Source organism: Hippoglossus hippoglossus, chromosome 16, assembly GCF_009819705.1.
Source record: "Hippoglossus hippoglossus isolate fHipHip1 chromosome 16, fHipHip1.pri, whole genome shotgun sequence".
NCBI classification, from domain to species: domain Eukaryota; kingdom Metazoa; phylum Chordata; class Actinopteri; order Pleuronectiformes; family Pleuronectidae; genus Hippoglossus; species Hippoglossus hippoglossus.
Window position 1 is genome coordinate 823,940 of NC_047166.1, and position 16,723 is coordinate 840,662.

At 28.5% G+C, this 16,723-nt stretch overlaps 1 protein-coding gene across 2 annotated transcripts in view; it reads right to left on the reverse strand.

The window, feature by feature from the left end:
• Positions 1–15,966: 15,966 nt before the first annotated feature.
• LOC117776578 (DENN domain-containing protein 4B-like) overlaps positions 15,967–16,723 on the reverse strand; it is a 28,658-nt gene continuing 27,901 nt past the window's right edge. For both annotated transcript variants that reach the window (XM_034610627.1, XM_034610625.1), the window contains exon 31: positions 15,967–16,639. The gene's annotated coding sequence lies outside the window, so the exon portion shown is untranslated. The remainder of the gene's footprint in view (positions 16,640–16,723) is intronic.

Sequence of the window (16,723 nt, forward strand, 5' to 3'; positions counted from 1 at the left end):
TTAGCTACAAACTCTAAATGTTAGCTACAATTCTAAATGTTTGCTACAATTCTAAATGTTAGCTACAACTCTAAATGTTAGCTACAATTCTAAATGTTTGCTACAACTCTAAATGTTAGCTACAATTCTAAATGTTAACTGCTACAATTCTAAATGTTAACTGCTACAATTCTAAATGTTAGCTACAATTCTAAATGTTAACTGCTACAATTCTAAATGTTAGCTACAACTCTAAATGTTAGCTACAATTCTAAATGTTAGCTACAATTCTAAATGTTTGCTACAACTCTAAATGTTAGCTACAATTCTAAATGTTAGCTACAATTCTAAATGTTAACTGCTACAACTCTAAATGTTAACTGCTACAATTCTAAATGTTAGCTAAAATTCTAAATGTTAGCTACAACTCTAAATGTTAGCTACAATTCTAAATGTTAACTGCTACAATTCTAAATGTTAACTGCTACAATTCTAAATGTTAACTGCTACAATTCTAAATGTTTGCTACAACTCTAAATGTTAGCTACAACTCTAAATGTTAACTGCTACAATTCTAAATGTTAGCTACAATTCTAAATGTTAGCTACAATTCTAAATGTTTGCTACAACTCTAAATGTTAGCTACAATTCTAAATGTTAGCTACAATTCTAAATGTTAACTGCTACAACTCTAAATGTTAACTGCTACAATTCTAAATGTTAGCTAAAATTCTAAATGTTAGCTACAACTCTAAATGTTAGCTACAATTCTAAATGTTAACTGCTACAATTCTAAATGTTAACTGCCACAATTCTAAATGTTAACTGCTACAATTCTAAATGTTAACTGCTACAATTCTAAATGTTAACTGCTACAATTCTAAATGTTTGCTACAACTCTAAATGTTAACTGCTACAATTCTAAATGTTTGCTACAACTCTAAATGTTTGCTACAACTCTAAATGTTAGCTACAATTCTAAATGTTAGCTACAATTCTAAATGTTAACTGCTACAACTCTAAATGTTAACTGCTACAATTCTAAATGTTAGCTAAAATTCTAAATGTTAGCTACAACTCTAAATGTTAGCTACAATTCTAAATGTTAACTGCTACAATTCTAAATGTTAACTGCCACAATTCTAAATGTTAACTGCTACAATTCTAAATGTTAACTGCTACAATTCTAAATGTTAACTGCTACAATTCTAAATGTTTGCTACAACTCTAAATGTTAACTGCTACAATTCTAAATGTTTGCTACAATTCTAAATGTTAACTGCTACAATTCTAAATGTTTGCTACAACTCTAAATGTTAGCTACAATTCTAAATGTTTGCTACAACTCTAAATGTTAACTGCTACAATTCTAAATGTTTGCTACAACTCTAAATGTTAGCTACAATTCTAAATGTTTGCTACAACTCTAAATGTTAACTGCTACAATTCTAAATGTTAACTGCTACAATTCTAAATGTTAGCTGCTACAATTCTAAATGTTAGCTACAATTCTAAATGTTTGCTACAACTCTAAATGTTAGCTACAATTCTAAATGTTAGCTACAATTCTAAATGTTTGCTACAACTCTAAATGTTAGCTACAATTCTAAATGTTAGCTACAACTCTAAATGTTAGCTACAATTCTAAATGTTAGCTACAATTCTAAATGTTTGCTACAATTCTAAATGTTAACTGCTACAATTCAAAATGTTTGCTACAATTCTAAATGTTAACTGCTACAATTCAAAATGTTTGCTACAATTCTAAATGTTAGCTACAACTCTAAATGTTAGCTACAATTCTAAATGTTAGCTACAACTCTAAATGTTAGCTACAATTCTAAATGTTAGCTACAATTCTAAATGTTTGCTACAATTCTAAATGTTAACTGCTACAATTCTAAATGTTAGCTACAATTCTAAATGTTAGCTACAATTCTAAATGTTAGCTACAATTCTAAATGTTTGCTACAACTCTAAATGTTAACTGCTACAATTCTAAATGTTAGCTACAATTCTAAATGTTAACTGCTACAACTCTAAATGTTAACTGCTACAATTCTAAATGTTAGCTAAAATTCTAAATGTTAGCTACAACTCTAAATGTTAGCTACAATTCTAAATGTTAACTGCTACAATTCTAAATGTTAACTGCTACAATTCTAAATGTTAACTGCTACAATTCTAAATGTTAACTGCTACAATTCTAAATGTTTGCTACAACTCTAAATGTTAGCTACAACTCTAAATGTTAACTGCTACAATTCTAAATGTTAACTGCTACAATTCTAAATGTTTGCTACAACTCTAAATGTTAACTGCTACAATTCTAAATGTTTGCTACAACTCTAAATGTTAGCTACAATTCTAAATGTTTGCTACAACTCTAAATGTTAACTGCTACAATTCTAAATGTTAACTGCTACAATTCTAAATGTTTGCTACAACTCTAAATGTTAGCTACAATTCTAAATGTTTGCTACAACTCTAAATGTTAACTGCTACAATTCTAAATGTTAGCTACAATTCTAAATGTTAACTGCTACAACTCTAAATGTTAACTGCTACAATTCTAAATGTTAGCTAAAATTCTAAATGTTAGCTACAACTCTAAATGTTAGCTACAATTCTAAATGTTAACTGCTACAATTCTAAATGTTAACTGCTACAATTCTAAATGTTAACTGCTACAATTCTAAATGTTAACTGCTACAATTCTAAATGTTTGCTACAACTCTAAATGTTAGCTACAACTCTAAATGTTAACTGCTACAATTCTAAATGTTAACTGCTACAATTCTAAATGTTTGCTACAACTCTAAATGTTAACTGCTACAATTCTAAATGTTTGCTACAACTCTAAATGTTAGCTACAATTCTAAATGTTTGCTACAACTCTAAATGTTAACTGCTACAATTCTAAATGTTAACTGCTACAATTCTAAATGTTAGCCGCTACAATTCTAAATGTTAGCTACAATTCTAAATGTTTGCTACAACTCTAAATGTTAGCTACAATTCTAAATGTTAGCTACAATTCTAAATGTTTGCTACAACTCTAAATGTTGGCTACAATTCTAAATGTTAGCTACAATTCTAAATGTTTGCTACAATTCTAAATGTTAACTGCTACAATTCTAAATGTTTGCTACAACTCTAAATGTTTGCTACAATTCTAAATGTTAACTGCTACAATTCTAAATGTTTGCTACAACTCTAAATGTTAGCTACAATTCTAAATGTTTGCTACAACTCTAAATGTTAACTGCTACAATTCTAAATGTTTGCTACAACTCTAAATGTTAGCTACAATTCTAAATGTTTGCTACAACTCTAAATGTTTGCTACAATTCTAAATGTTAACTGCTACAATTCTAAATGTTTGCTACAACTCTAAATGTTAGCTACAATTCTAAATGTTTGCTACAACTCTAAATGTTAACTGCTACAATTCTAAATGTTTGCTACAACTCTAAATGTTAGCTACAATTCTAAATGTTTGCTACAACTCTAAATGTTAACTGCTACAATTCTAAATGTTAACTGCTACAATTCTAAATGTTAGCTGCTACAATTCTAAATGTTAGCTACAATTCTAAATGTTTGCTACAACTCTAAATGTTAGCTACAATTCTAAATGTTAGCTACAATTCTAAATGTTTGCTACAACTCTAAATGTTAGCTACAATTCTAAATGTTAGCTACAACTCTAAATGTTAGCTACAATTCTAAATGTTAGCTACAATTCTAAATGTTTGCTACAATTCTAAATGTTAACTGCTACAATTCAAAATGTTTGCTACAATTCTAAATGTTAACTGCTACAATTCAAAATGTTTGCTACAATTCTAAATGTTAGCTACAACTCTAAATGTTAGCTACAATTCTAAATGTTAGCTACAACTCTAAATGTTAGCTACAATTCTAAATGTTAGCTACAATTCTAAATGTTAACTGCTACAACTCTAAATGTTAACTGCTACAATTCTAAATGTTAGCTAAAATTCTAAATGTTAGCTACAACTCTAAATGTTAGCTACAATTCTAAATGTTAACTGCTACAATTCTAAATGTTAACTGCTACAATTCTAAATGTTAACTGCTACAATTCTAAATGTTAACTGCTACAATTCTAAATGTTTGCTACAACTCTAAATGTTAGCTACAACTCTAAATGTTAACTGCTACAATTCTAAATGTTTGCTACAACTCTAAATGTTAGCTACAATTCTAAATGTTTGCTACAACTCTAAATGTTAACTGCTACAATTCTAAATGTTAACTGCTACAATTCTAAATGTTAGCTGCTACAATTCTAAATGTTAGCTACAATTCTAAATGTTTGCTACAACTCTAAATGTTAGCTACAATTCTAAATGTTAGCTACAATTCTAAATGTTTGCTACAACTCTAAATGTTGGCTACAATTCTAAATGTTAGCTACAATTCTAAATGTTTGCTACAATTCTAAATGTTAACTGCTACAATTCTAAATGTTTGCTACAATTCTAAATGTTAACTGCTACAATTCAAAATGTTTGCTACAATTCTAAATGTTAGCTACAACTCTAAATGTTAGCTACAATTCTAAATGTTAACTGCTACAATTCTAAATGTTTGCTACAATTCTAAATGTTAACTGCTACAATTCTAAATGTTTGCTACAACTCTAAATGTTAGCTACAATTCTAAATGTTAGCTACAATTCTAAATGTTTGCTACAATTCTAAATGTTAGCTACAATTCTAAATGTTAGCTACAATTCTAAATGTTTGCTACAATTCTAAATGTTAGCTACAATTCTAAATGTTAGCTACAATTCTAAATGTTTGCTACAACTCTAAATGTTAGCTACAATTCTAAATGTTAGCTACAATTCTAAATGTTTGCTACAACTCTAAATGTTAGCTACAATTCTAAATGTTAGCTACAACTCTAAATGTTAGCTACAATTCTAAATGTTAGCTACAATTCTAAATGTTTGCTACAATTCTAAATGTTAACTGCTACAATTCTAAATGTTTGCTACAATTCTAAATGTTAACTGCTACAATTCTAAATGTTAGCTACAATTCTAAATGTTAACTGCTACAATTCTAAATGTTAGCTACAATTCTAAATGTTAGCTACAATTCTAAATGTTAGCTACAATTCTAAATGTTTGCTACAACTCTAAATGTTAACTGCTACAATTCTAAATGTTAGCTACAATTCTAAATGTTAACTGCTACAACTCTAAATGTTAACTGCTACAATTCTAAATGTTAGCTAAAATTCTAAATGTTAGCTACAACTCTAAATGTTAGCTACAATTCTAAATGTTAACTGCTACAATTCTAAATGTTAACTGCTACAATTCTAAATGTTAACTGCTACAATTCTAAATGTTAACTGCTACAATTCTAAATGTTTGCTACAACTCTAAATGTTAGCTACAACTCTAAATGTTAACTGCTACAATTCTAAATGTTAACTGCTACAATTCTAAATGTTTGCTACAACTCTAAATGTTAACTGCTACAATTCTAAATGTTTGCTACAACTCTAAATGTTAGCTACAATTCTAAATGTTTGCTACAACTCTAAATGTTAACTGCTACAATTCTAAATGTTAACTGCTACAATTCTAAATGTTAGCTGCTACAATTCTAAATGTTAGCTACAATTCTAAATGTTTGCTACAACTCTAAATGTTAGCTACAATTCTAAATGTTAGCTACAATTCTAAATGTTTGCTACAACTCTAAATGTTAGCTACAATTCTAAATGTTAGCTACAATTCTAAATGTTTGCTACAATTCTAAATGTTAACTGCTACAATTCTAAATGTTTGCTACAATTCTAAATGTTAACTGCTACAATTCAAAATGTTTGCTACAATTCTAAATGTTAGCTACAACTCTAAATGTTAGCTACAATTCTAAATGTTAACTGCTACAATTCTAAATGTTTGCTACAATTCTAAATGTTAACTGCTACAATTCTAAATGTTTGCTACAATTCTAAATGTTAACTGCTACAATTCTAAATGTTAGCTACAATTCTAAATGTTAACTGCTACAATTCTAAATGTTAGCTACAATTCTAAATGTTAGCTACAATTCTAAATGTTAGCTACAATTCTAAATGTTAGCTACAATTCTAAATGTTAGCTACAATTCTAAATGTTAACTGCTACAATTCTAAATGTTAGCTACAATTCTAAATGTTAGCTGCTACAATTCTAAATGTTAGCTGCTACAACTCTAAATGTTAGCTACAATTCTAAATGTTAGCTGCTACAACTCTAAATGTTAGCTACAATTCTAAATGTTAGCTGCTACAACTCTAAATGTTAGCTACAATTCTAAATGTTAGCTACAATTCTAAATGTTTGCTACAACGCTAAATGTTAGCTACAACTCTAAATGTTAGCTACAATTCTAAATGTTAGCTACAACTCTAAATGTTAGCTACAATTCTAAATGTTTGCTACAATTCTAAATGTTTGCTACAACTCTAAATGTTAGCTACAACTCTAAATGTTAACTGCTACAATTTCTAAATGTTTGCTACAATTCTAAATGTTAGCTACAATTTCTAAATGTTAGCTACAATTCTAAATGTTAGCTACAAACTCTAAATGTTAGCTACAATTCTAAATGTTTGCTACAATTCTAAATGTTAGCTACAACTCTAAATGTTTGCTACAATTCTAAATGTTAACTGCTACAACTCTAAATGTTAGCTACAATTCTAAATGTTAACTGCTACAATTCTAAATGTTAGCTACAATTCTAAATGTTAGCTACAACTCTAAATGTTAGCTACAATTCTAAATGTTAGCTACAACTCTAAATGTTTGCTACAATTCTAAATGTTAGCTACAATTCTAAATGTTAGCTACAACTCTAAATGTTTGCTACAATTCTAAATGTTAGCTACAATTCTAAATGTTTGCTACAATTCTAAATGTTAGCTACAAACTTTAAATGTTTGCTACAATTCTAAATGTTAGCTACAATTCTAAATGTTAACTGCTACAATTCTAAATGTTAGCTACAATTCTAAATGTTTGCTACAACTCTAAATGTTAACTGCTACAATTCTAAATGTTAACTGCTACAATTCTAAATGTTAGCTACAATTCTAAATGTTAGCTACAATTCTAAATGTTAACTGCTACAATTCTAAATGTTTGCTACAACTCTAAATGTTAACTGCTACAATTCTAAATGTTAGCTACAATTCTAAATGTTAGCTACAACTCTAAATGTTAGCTACAATTCTAAATGTTAGCTACAATTCTAAATGTTTGCTACAACTCTAAATGTTAGCTACAATTCTAAATGTTAGCTACAATTCTAAATGTTAACTGCTACAACTCTAAATGTTAACTGCTACAATTCTAAATGTTAACTGCTACAATTCTAAATGTTAGCTACAATTCTAAATGTTAGCTACAACTCTAAATGTTAGCTACAATTCTAAATGTTAACTGCTACAATTCTAAATGTTAACTGCTACAATTCTAAATGTTAACTGCTACAATTCTAAATGTTAACTGCTACAATTCTAAATGTTTGCTACAACTCTAAATGTTAGCTACAATTCTAAATGTTAACTGCTACAATTCTAAATGTTAACTGCTACAACTCTAAATGTTAACTGCTACAATTCTAAATGTTAACTGCTACAATTCTAAATGTTAGCTACAATTCTAAATGTTAACTGCTACAATTCTAAATGTTTGCTACAACTCTAAATGTTAGCTACAATTCTAAATGTTAGCTACAATTCTAAATGTTTGCTACAACTCTAAATGTTAGCTACAATTCTAAATGTTAGCTACAACTCTAAATGTTAGCTACAATTCTAAATGTTAGCTACAATTCTAAATGTTAACTGCTACAATTCTAAATGTTAGCTACAATTCTAAATGTTTGCTACAATTCTAAATGTTAACTGCTACAATTCTAAATGTTTGCTACAATTCTAAATGTTTGCTACAATTCTAAATGTTAACTGCTACAATTCTAAATGTTAGCTACAATTCTAAATGTTAACTGCTACAATTCTAAATGTTAGCTACAATTTTAAATGTTAACTGCTACAATTCTAAATGTTAACTGCTACAATTCTAAATGTTAACTGCTACAATTCTAAATGTTAGCTACAATTCTAAATGTTAGCTGCTACAACTCTAAATGTTAGCTACAATTCTAAATGTTAGCTACAATTCTAAATGTTTGCTACAACGCTAAATGTTAGCTACAACTCTAAATGTTAGCTACAATTCTAAATGTTAGCTACAACTCTAAATGTTAGCTACAATTCTAAATGTTTGCTACAATTCTAAATGTTTGCTACAACTCTAAATGTTAGCTACAACTCTAAATGTTAACTGCTACAATTTCTAAATGTTTGCTACAATTCTAAATGTTAGCTACAATTTCTAAATGTTAGCTACAATTCTAAATGTTAGCTACAAACTCTAAATGTTAGCTACAATTCTAAATGTTTGCTACAATTCTAAATGTTAGCTACAACTCTAAATGTTTGCTACAATTCTAAATGTTAACTGCTACAACTCTAAATGTTAGCTACAATTCTAAATGTTAACTGCTACAATTCTAAATGTTAGCTACAATTCTAAATGTTAGCTACAACTCTAAATGTTAGCTACAATTCTAAATGTTAGCTACAACTCTAAATGTTTGCTACAATTCTAAATGTTAGCTACAATTCTAAATGTTAGCTACAACTCTAAATGTTTGCTACAATTCTAAATGTTAGCTACAATTCTAAATGTTTGCTACAATTCTAAATGTTAGCTACAAACTCTAAATGTTTGCTACAATTCTAAATGTTAGCTACAATTCTAAATGTTAACTGCTACAATTCTAAATGTTAGCTACAATTCTAAATGTTTGCTACAACTCTAAATGTTAACTGCTACAATTCTAAATGTTAACTGCTACAATTCTAAATGTTAGCTACAATTCTAAATGTTAGCTACAATTCTAAATGTTAACTGCTACAATTCTAAATGTTTGCTACAACTCTAAATGTTAACTGCTACAATTCTAAATGTTAGCTACAATTCTAAATGTTAGCTACAACTCTAAATGTTAGCTACAATTCTAAATGTTAGCTACAATTCTAAATGTTTGCTACAACTCTAAATGTTAGCTACAATTCTAAATGTTAACTGCTACAACTCTAAATGTTAACTGCTACAATTCTAAATGTTAACTGCTACAATTCTAAATGTTAGCTACAATTCTAAATGTTAGCTACAACTCTAAATGTTAGCTACAATTCTAAATGTTAACTGCTACAATTCTAAATGTTAACTGCTACAATTCTAAATGTTAACTGCTACAATTCTAAATGTTAACTGCTACAATTCTAAATGTTTGCTACAACTCTAAATGTTAGCTACAATTCTAAATGTTAACTGCTACAATTCTAAATGTTAACTGCTACAACTCTAAATGTTAACTGCTACAATTCTAAATGTTAACTGCTACAATTCTAAATGTTAGCTACAATTCTAAATGTTAACTGCTACAATTCTAAATGTTTGCTACAACTCTAAATGTTAGCTACAATTCTAAATGTTAGCTACAATTCTAAATGTTTGCTACAACTCTAAATGTTAGCTACAATTCTAAATGTTAGCTACAATTCTAAATGTTTGCTACAATTCTAAATGTTAACTGCTACAATTCAAAATGTTTGCTACAATTCTAAATGTTAACTGCTACAATTCAAAATGTTTGCTACAATTCTAAATGTTAGCTACAACTCTAAATGTTAGCTACAATTCTAAATGTTAGCTACAACTCTAAATGTTAGCTACAATTCTAAATGTTAGCTACAATTCTAAATGTTTGCTACAATTCTAAATGTTAACTGCTACAATTCTAAATGTTAGCTACAATTCTAAATGTTAGCTACAATTCTAAATGTTAGCTACAATTCTAAATGTTTGCTACAACTCTAAATGTTAACTGCTACAATTCTAAATGTTAGCTACAATTCTAAATGTTAACTGCTACAACTCTAAATGTTAACTGCTACAATTCTAAATGTTAGCTAAAATTCTAAATGTTAGCTACAACTCTAAATGTTAGCTACAATTCTAAATGTTAACTGCTACAATTCTAAATGTTAACTGCTACAATTCTAAATGTTAACTGCTACAATTCTAAATGTTTGCTACAACTCTAAATGTTAGCTACAACTCTAAATGTTAACTGCTACAATTCTAAATGTTAACTGCTACAATTCTAAATGTTTGCTACAACTCTAAATGTTAACTGCTACAATTCTAAATGTTTGCTACAACTCTAAATGTTAGCTACAATTCTAAATGTTTGCTACAACTCTAAATGTTAACTGCTACAATTCTAAATGTTAACTGCTACAATTCTAAATGTTAGCTGCTACAATTCTAAATGTTAGCTACAATTCTAAATGTTTGCTACAACTCTAAATGTTAGCTACAATTCTAAATGTTAGCTACAATTCTAAATGTTTGCTACAACTCTAAATGTTGGCTACAATTCTAAATGTTAGCTACAATTCTAAATGTTTGCTACAATTCTAAATGTTAACTGCTACAATTCTAAATGTTTGCTACAATTCTAAATGTTAACTGCTACAATTCAAAATGTTTGCTACAATTCTAAATGTTAGCTACAACTCTAAATGTTAGCTACAATTCTAAATGTTAACTGCTACAATTCTAAATGTTTGCTACAATTCTAAATGTTAACTGCTACAATTCTAAATGTTTGCTACAACTCTAAATGTTAGCTACAATTCTAAATGTTAGCTACAATTCTAAATGTTTGCTACAATTCTAAATGTTAGCTACAATTCTAAATGTTAGCTACAATTCTAAATGTTTGCTACAATTCTAAATGTTAGCTACAATTCTAAATGTTAGCTACAATTCTAAATGTTTGCTACAACTCTAAATGTTAGCTACAATTCTAAATGTTAGCTACAATTCTAAATGTTTGCTACAACTCTAAATGTTAGCTACAATTCTAAATGTTAGCTACAACTCTAAATGTTAGCTACAATTCTAAATGTTAGCTACAATTCTAAATGTTTGCTACAATTCTAAATGTTAACTGCTACAATTCAAAATGTTTGCTACAATTCTAAATGTTAACTGCTACAATTCAAAATGTTTGCTACAATTCTAAATGTTAGCTACAACTCTAAATGTTAGCTACAATTCTAAATGTTAGCTACAACTCTAAATGTTAGCTACAATTCTAAATGTTAGCTACAATTCTAAATGTTTGCTACAATTCTAAATGTTAACTGCTACAATTCTAAATGTTTGCTACAATTCTAAATGTTAACTGCTACAATTCTAAATGTTAGCTACAATTCTAAATGTTAACTGCTACAATTCTAAATGTTAGCTACAATTCTAAATGTTAGCTACAATTCTAAATGTTTGCTACAACTCTAAATGTTAACTGCTACAATTCTAAATGTTAGCTACAATTCTAAATGTTAACTGCTACAACTCTAAATGTTAACTGCTACAATTCTAAATGTTAGCTAAAATTCTAAATGTTAGCTACAACTCTAAATGTTAGCTACAATTCTAAATGTTAACTGCTACAATTCTAAATGTTAACTGCTACAATTCTAAATGTTAACTGCTACAATTCTAAATGTTAACTGCTACAATTCTAAATGTTTGCTACAACTCTAAATGTTTGCTACAACTCTAAATGTTAACTGCTACAATTCTAAATGTTTGCTACAACTCTAAATGTTAGCTACAATTCTAAATGTTTGCTACAACTCTAAATGTTAACTGCTACAATTCTAAATGTTAACTGCTACAATTCTAAATGTTAGCTGCTACAATTCTAAATGTTAGCTACAATTCTAAATGTTTGCTACAACTCTAAATGTTAGCTACAATTCTAAATGTTAGCTACAATTCTAAATGTTTGCTACAACTCTAAATGTTAGCTACAATTCTAAATGTTAGCTACAATTCTAAATGTTTGCTACAATTCTAAATGTTAACTGCTACAATTCTAAATGTTTGCTACAATTCTAAATGTTAACTGCTACAATTCAAAATGTTTGCTACAATTCTAAATGTTAGCTACAACTCTAAATGTTAGCTACAATTCTAAATGTTAACTGCTACAATTCTAAATGTTTGCTACAATTCTAAATGTTAACTGCTACAATTCTAAATGTTTGCTACAATTCTAAATGTTAACTGCTACAATTCTAAATGTTAGCTACAATTCTAAATGTTAACTGCTACAATTCTAAATGTTAGCTACAATTCTAAATGTTAGCTACAATTCTAAATGTTAGCTACAATTCTAAATGTTAGCTACAATTCTAAATGTTAGCTACAATTCTAAATGTTAACTGCTACAATTCTAAATGTTAGCTACAATTCTAAATGTTAGCTGCTACAATTCTAAATGTTAGCTGCTACAACTCTAAATGTTAGCTACAATTCTAAATGTTAGCTGCTACAACTCTAAATGTTAGCTACAATTCTAAATGTTAGCTGCTACAACTCTAAATGTTAGCTACAATTCTAAATGTTAGCTACAATTCTAAATGTTTGCTACAACGCTAAATGTTAGCTACAACTCTAAATGTTAGCTACAATTCTAAATGTTAGCTACAACTCTAAATGTTAGCTACAATTCTAAATGTTTGCTACAATTCTAAATGTTAGCTACAATTCTAAATGTTTGCTACAATTCTAAATGTTTGCTACAACTCTAAATGTTAGCTACAACTCTAAATGTTAACTGCTACAATTTCTAAATGTTTGCTACAATTCTAAATGTTAGCTACAATTTCTAAATGTTAGCTACAATTCTAAATGTTAGCTACAAACTCTAAATGTTAGCTACAATTCTAAATGTTTGCTACAATTCTAAATGTTAGCTACAACTCTAAATGTTTGCTACAATTCTAAATGTTAACTGCTACAACTCTAAATGTTAGCTACAATTCTAAATGTTAACTGCTACAATTCTAAATGTTAGCTACAATTCTAAATGTTAGCTACAACTCTAAATGTTAGCTACAATTCTAAATGTTAGCTACAACTCTAAATGTTTGCTACAATTCTAAATGTTAGCTACAATTCTAAATGTTAGCTACAACTCTAAATGTTTGCTACAATTCTAAATGTTAGCTACAATTCTAAATGTTTGCTACAATTCTAAATGTTAGCTACAAACTCTAAATGTTTGCTACAATTCTAAATGTTAGCTACAATTCTAAATGTTAACTGCTACAATTCTAAATGTTAGCTACAATTCTAAATGTTTGCTACAACTCTAAATGTTAACTGCTACAATTCTAAATGTTAACTGCTACAATTCTAAATGTTAGCTACAATTCTAAATGTTAGCTACAATTCTAAATGTTAACTGCTACAATTCTAAATGTTTGCTACAACTCTAAATGTTAACTGCTACAATTCTAAATGTTAGCTACAATTCTAAATGTTAGCTACAACTCTAAATGTTAGCTACAATTCTAAATGTTAGCTACAATTCTAAATGTTTGCTACAACTCTAAATGTTAGCTACAATTCTAAATGTTAGCTACAATTCTAAATGTTAACTGCTACAACTCTAAATGTTAACTGCTACAATTCTAAATGTTAACTGCTACAATTCTAAATGTTAACTGCTACAATTCTAAATGTTAGCTACAATTCTAAATGTTAGCTACAACTCTAAATGTTAGCTACAATTCTAAATGTTAACTGCTACAATTCTAAATGTTAACTGCTACAATTCTAAATGTTAACTGCTACAATTCTAAATGTTAACTGCTACAATTCTAAATGTTTGCTACAACTCTAAATGTTAGCTACAATTCTAAATGTTAACTGCTACAATTCTAAATGTTAACTGCTACAACTCTAAATGTTAACTGCTACAATTCTAAATGTTAACTGCTACAATTCTAAATGTTAGCTACAATTCTAAATGTTAACTGCTACAATTCTAAATGTTTGCTACAATTCTAAATGTTTGCTACAATTCTAAATGTTAACTGCTACAATTCTAAATGTTAGCTACAATTCTAAATGTTAACTGCTACAATTCTAAATGTTAACTGCTACAATTCTAAATGTTAGCTACAATTCTAAATGTTAGCTACAACTCTAAATGTTAGCTACAATTCTAAATGTTAACTGCTACAATTCTAAATGTTAGCTACAATTCTAAATGTTAGCTACAATTCTAAATGTTAACTGCTACAATTCTAAATGTTAGCTACAATTCTAAATGTTAGCTACAATTCTAAATGTTAGCTACAATTCTAAATGTTAACTGCTACAATTCTAAATGTTAGCTACAATTCTAAATGTTAGCTACAATTCTAAATGTTAGCTGCTACAATTCTAAATGTTAGCTACAATTCTAAATGTTAGCTGCTACAACTCTAAATGTTAGCTACAATTCTAAATGTTAGCTGCTACAACTCTAAATGTTAGCTACAATTCTAAATGTTAGCTGCTACAACTCTAAATGTTAGCTACAATTCTAAATGTTAGCTACAATTCTAAACGTTAACTGCTACAATTCTAAATGTTAGCTACAATTCTAAATGTTAGCTACAATTCTAAATGTTAGCTGCTACAATTCTAAATATTAGCTACAATTCTAAATGTTAGCTGCTACAACTCTAAATGTTAGCTACAATTCTAAATGTTAGCTACAATTCTAAATGTTTGCTACAACTCTAAATGTTAGCTACAACTCTAAATGTTAGCTACAACTCTAAATGTTAGCTACAACTCTAAATGTTAGCTACAATTCTAAATGTTTGCTACAATTCTAAATGTTAGCTACAACTCTAAATGTTAACTGCTACAATTCTAAATGTTAGCTACAATTCTAAATGTTAGCTACAACTCTAAATGTTAGCTACAATTCTAAATGTTAACTGCTACAATTCTAAATGTTAGCTACAACTCTAAATGTTAGCTACAACTCTAAATGTTAACTGCTACAATTCTAAATGTTAGCTACAATTCTAAATGTTAGCTACAATTCTAAATGTTAACTGCTACAATTCTAAATGTTAACTGCTACAATTCTAAATGTTAACTGCTACAATTCTAAATGTTAGCTGCTACAACTCTAAATGTTAGCTACAATTCTAAATGTTAGCTGCTACAACTCTAAATGTTAGCTACAATTCTAAATGTTAGCTACAATTCTAAATGTTTGCTACAACTCTAAATGTTAGCTACAACTCTAAATGTTAGCTACAACTCTAAATGTTAGCTACAATTCTAAATGTTTGCTACAATTCTAAATGTTAGCTACAACTCTAAATGTTAACTGCTACAATTCTAAATGTTAGCTACAATTCTAAATGTTAGCTACAACTCTAAATGTTAGCTACAATTCTAAATGTTAACTGCTACAATTCTAAATGTTAGCTACAACTCTAAATGTTAGCTACAACTCTAAATGTTAACTGCTACAATTCTAAATGTTAGCTACAATTCTAAATGTTAGCTACAATTCTAAATGTTAACTGCTACAATTCTAAATGTTAGCTACAATTCTAAATGTTAACTGCTACAATTCTAAATGTTAGCTACAACTCTAAATGTTAGCTGCTACAATTCTAAATGTAGAAAACTACATTTTTAATAAATTGAGTCATGAAATATAATTTACAATTGAACTAAATCAGATGTATATGATCAGATTCTCTGTCATGTTCAACAGTTCATAAAGTTTTTTATTTTTATTATTTTCATACACTGTAGAATGAACATGACACTAAGATCTGTTTCCTGTTGGTTTTGTACTTTTTTCTTATCATCCTTGTGTTTTTTAATTAAAACGATATATAAAATTATAAATTATTTTCAATAAAGTTTTTGATCAAAACAAAGACGACAAACTGACTCTGGCTCGTCACCGTCTTTTATTTCTGTTTTCTTAAAAAAAAAAAAACATTTACAACTGAAATCACAACCATTTATAAATTACAACAGCAAACACAATAATCTGTTTTAAATACACTCCTCCGCTCGACGCTCGAGTCACCGCTCAACCGATAAATGTCACATTTCAAATTCCCAGAAATGTGACTTTGTGAACGTACACCCTGTGTTTTATTAACGTACACACTGTGACGCTGACATAAAAAAACGTCTCCATCTACTGCTGGAACTGACCCTCGCTGTCCAATCGAAAATAAAACATTATTACTGATCGATCGCAGAGAAAACGTGGATCAATTTTAGATTTCTCAGAGATTCAGATAGAAACCTCCTAAAATCCTTGTTTCTGCTGACCTCTGGTGGCTGAACACCTCGCTGCAGTGATGTGCACAGGTTGTGGGGGTGTGTTCAATACCCTGTGACATCACTGGCACAATAACGGGTCTGCAGGCGAGTTGAGACAAAAGTCAAGAAGATGCAAACTTAATTAAAAGTTGAAAATTAAGTCCACGTGAATTCAAAATAGTTTCCATCCAAATGCATCACAGATATTTACGAACGTCAGGTAAACCTTTTCGGTTCATCGAGATGAACACTAGATGGCGCAACAAGATGATATGAAATTAAAAGAGCCAATCAAATATCGCATGAAGAGAAACTCTAAACGCATTTTATTTTCTCGAATTTATACATTTTGTAAATTGTTTACATCAAATTTTAAATCTACTCTTTCAGTAATTTTTCTTTATGAGCGACGTAAAC